We start from the raw sequence: 4813 nt of genomic DNA on the forward strand, positions 1-4813 counted from the left end.
TTCGCCGCCCGTCACACTTCCGGTAATGCCGCTAGCGTCGCGAATAGTCGCAATCGCAACGTCGCAACAAGCCACAAGTACAGTGTACCACAAGCATACGTCGCGTTGCCAGAACGCATTTGAACCGCTTGGGCAGCTACTTGAGATGTTTTTAGTCGTTTTAAAGCGCAAGCCCTTAGATGCTTCGCCAAACGTGAATCCCCCGTAGGCGGCGCCTGCACAAGTGATTGATTGATTGATTGATATGTGGGGTTTAACGTCCCAAAACCACTATATGATTATGAGAGACGCCGTAGTGGAGGACTCCGGAAATTTAGACCACCTGGGGTTCTTTAACGTGCACCCAAATCTGAGCACACGGGCCTACAACATTTCCGCCTCCATCGAAAATGCAGCCGCCGCAGCCGGGATTCGAACCCGCGCCCTGCGGGTTAGCAGCCAAGTACCTTAGCCACTAGACCACCGCGGCGGGGCTCGCCTGCACAAGTGATGCAATAAATCACTGAAGAAGGAAATCATCACGCCACAACGTTACAGATTGTAAATATTTGCGACGTCATCATGACGTCCCTGTGATGTCACATAATTAGGCATCATCACAGTATATCATTCATTACTTGTGGTCGCTCCCAAAGGCAGTGCAAAACGTCAGTTACAGTACGATCTCATCTTGGAAGCACTGTGACTGCTGCTTCAAGCTTGAATGCCCCCTAGGTCCCTGTCCTCTGTCTTCTTCACCTTCTTCAACAACCTTTGACAATATATTTTTTTTTAAGGTAGGGTCAATATATAATCTCGCGGGAGGTTGAACATCAGATAGCACTTGCATGCTCGCTACGATGCTTCGGCAGAGTTTAGAAATATGTCACCCATGCATTAGAATACAAGTCTTTGACTAGCCGTCATGATACATTCAGAATTGTAGACGCAATGTTAATGAAACCTAACAGACAATCATGCCAAGGTGAGAATTAGAAGTAGATCTATGGTGAGATCTATAGTGGGACCTACAGTGGGAACTGGGGACACTGAGACACTGAACTAACACTTTAAAATCAAAATATGATACTGGCCAAGCATGTACTGAAGTAGAAAGAGAGACACATAGGGGTATGCTCTTGATGATGTATATTTTTTTGCACTCAGTTTGTTCATTATGGGCAGTAACAGCACTTGTTTGTGTCTCCTCTCTTCGTCCAGTGAGTTTGTGCACTGTTACTGCCCATATAGTATCACCAACTAGCCCAACTATCAGTCCTGCTTCAGTTTATTCAGTTGCTTTTCCTTCTTTGACTGCATAGTTATGTAGCAAACAAATTTGTCAACTAGTTCATTCAGTGAAGTAGTTAAAATAGAGATGCATATCAGCCATGTTCCTATATATTTACCTTTAAGTGAACGTATGTGTGCCAAGTTTCGAACATTTATACTGTGGTGCTTGTGGAAGACAGTTCGATTTCGTGGGGCTAAAAGAAATGAGGTCGTGATGTGATGGTGGCATCCACTGAGAAGAAACAAAAGCAGGCAAGCACGTCCAATCGCAAATGATGCAGGCTTCTCAATAAGCGACAAAATTTTGGTTTGCAAGTCCCATAGTGCTATACGATCTAGTAGTATTTTAAAATTTACAGCAGTGCTGTCCACGAGCTTATTCTTCTTAAATTTGTCTCGATTTTAAAAAGTTGATAAATGTAGGTACTGTTGCGAGCACTATGCATTGTTAATTTTTTTCACTATAAGTTTCAATAATATTCACTGGAATTATGTTTCATGATCATCAAATTGTAAAAGTGTATCACTCATTTCATCTCCAAAGCATGAACAATAACCCTTAGTGAGAGTAGTGTTATCATTCATGAAAGCCATAACTGCAACCATGCAGGGCATGTTCTTATTCGTCTCTGTGATCATTGCCCATTTTTTGCTACATTAGTCACAGAGGTTTAACATGCAGTGATCCAGAGTGTAGTAATGTAGAAATACAATTTCTGCATACTTGCATCATTTGTTTTGTTGAAATAGTGTGGCTTACTGTTGTTCAATTCTAAAATTTTATTGTGAGAATATTCCCTTATATATTTTTACTGTTGCTGAGGTGCTGGCGACAAAAATTTCTAATGCATTAAAAGCTTAGTTTTCTTCACTGCATTTTTTTGTTTGTACTTAGTGAATGCTGTGAATTCATATTCCACAAGTAAATTTTATGTAAAAGCCTATAAAAGTTTCCACACTGAACAGTGATTGTTCTTTCATTTTTATTGGTTGTTGTGTTTGTTGAGTAGACTTCACTTAGGTCCAGATAGAAGACTTTATTTTACAACATAGCTGTTCTGGTTGACCTTTGGTGTGTGCTATAAGATAGAAAATTATCATCGTGGCAAATTGGCACGCACTAAATCGTGTCCCCATGATTCGATAATGAGCATTCTAACCACTCGGCTCTGCGGGGGATGCTAACTGGGTGCAGCATAGCCTTCTACATTGTAGTGCAGCAAGAGGGCGGAAGAGACAAGAGAGGGCGAGAAAGACAGATGCGAGGTCGAGGGAAGGAGAAGGGGAAAGTGAGTATATACAAAGAAGTAGAAAAAAGGAAGAGAGGGAAAAAAAAGGGCACGATAACCACTATAGTAGAGAGAGAGAAAACGAGTAAGAAAAGGAAGCAAGCGAGAAAAAAGCATAGCAAGGGGCAGGAAAAAGAAAGAGTTGAAAGGGTAAAAGACAGGTCAAGCCAGGGCCAGGTGGGTGCACATAAGCTTTGCTGTGACCCATGCTTGCATGTGGTGCAAATTAACTTTTTTTTTTTTTCAATTTTGTGCCTTTTCATAAATTGTGTCCTGATATATATAATAATGAAGACTATAAAGTCCCATATAACTAGAGCTATGAAATGTAGAAATTAAGCTAGACTCTTTTGTTAATATAGATTGACAACTTTTTTTTTTAGAAGGCCTTGCAACACTTTTCTCAGCTTTAATGAAGTAGTCTCACTATTAGCAACTGACATTTTACGAAACACATGGTGCAAAAAAATTTTCAGAATCTGTCGGGTATGAGCGGAGTTACAGATACTTATCACACACTTCAAGAACTTTCTCTGTCCTTTATTGCTAGCAAATGTACTGAAAGCTATGCAGAGAGGGGCATTACAATGGCGGAAGAAGATGTGTTTCTTCGTCAGCGTACGTGATGACCTTGAACACTATTTGTTCTTGTCTTTCTTCGAACATGCGGCTTACCATCCGTGTGATCACAAGTGCAAACACACATAGCTGGCGGCATTTTTTGGCAGCCACAGCAACCACAGAGCAAATAACTACAGTGTAAAAGAATATATGGAGCAGAAATTTGTGTAAATGGAATTGTCTGTAGAGAGAATGGGGAGTGATTTCTAGCTGACTTTGAGAATTATTTGTAACTTCCAGGCCGAGTTCCATACTATAATGTTTAGCTCCTGTGCTCTCAAGAGCACAGGAGCTGATTGGTAGCGTTTCCTGACCCTGCTCAACAAGTGTTGCAGGGCCCCTTTAAAGCATTTTTATAAATGGTACCACCAGTAAGCTTGCATGACCAACATGGGTGAATCTGCAGGACAGTATGTGATATATTTCATTTATCTCGACAAATTGTACATAAAGAAATGTTTGTTCACACAAAACACAAGCATTCAAAAGTGTTAAAAAAAATGTAAGCACCTCATAGCATTCACTACCTATAAATGGCACAGCAAAGAAGACTACAGCATATCTATAAAACGTACACGCAACGCTTACATATATACAAAAGCAAAACACTGTGACCGGGAACTAAGTGACAGATCATCCTCGCATCATTAACAATTTCCTGGCTTTGAGCTGCATGTTTACAAAATTGTGATCATCATCAAGCATGTCTCATCCTAGAAGAAGAATTAAAAAAGCATGTTTAGCAAGCAAGTATAAAAGACATGGAAATTTAACAACTCATGACTGATATTGACTGTCTACCGTAATAGTAGTGAAAAACAGGACAGTCACAACAATTCATTCATTATTTTAAGTTCTGTACACCACACGCACACACACAAACACGACCTTCACTTTCACAGTGAAACTCTGGAAAGGTTTTGAAAAGTGAACTAATATTTATAATGACCACTTCCACACATACTTGCATACACGTAATGCAGTGCAACATTTGCTGTATCAGTTAATTAGAACCTCTTGTATACAGAGTCAAGCTATTTGGCCTGTTTGATTATGTTGAAAAACATGCCAACACACAAAGTAAGTTAAATGAGTGGCACAGAATATCTTAATGAGCACACACTTAGCTAACCTTTCTTGATGCAACATACTGTTTTCCTATAGTACATATAAGCTGTTCCTTGGTACACACATAACTATAATCACCAAAGGCCTCACACACATATGCATAGAATTTCAAATTTTCCTATATTTATGAATGAAAATCAAAGCTTTGTAAGCAATTTTGTATGTTTACCCATCACAGCTCCAACTACAACTTTCTGCTGAAGTGCATTGAAACTTTGCAGCAATGCATTCCACATATCTGCAAAACTGCACTTAAAGGAATAAACTTATGCGTAACTCATAGAGCCACTTTGTATTTAAGTTCATGGAATTTTCAGGCCACGGGTTATGCATGAAGTATGCCATTATGCATTACTCAATTCCCTTCATAAAGTAAGTTCGCTGACTGCATGGGTAGAATCTCAGCCAACCCTGCACAGTTAACAGGTCAGGAGCTACAGATACACTCAAATCTCGATATAACGAACCAAGATATAATGAAATATCGGTTATAACGAAGCAAA

The sequence above is a fragment of the Rhipicephalus microplus genome, chromosome 4 (assembly GCF_043290135.1).
Source record: "Rhipicephalus microplus isolate Deutch F79 chromosome 4, USDA_Rmic, whole genome shotgun sequence".
NCBI lineage: Eukaryota > Metazoa > Arthropoda > Arachnida > Ixodida > Ixodidae > Rhipicephalus > Rhipicephalus microplus.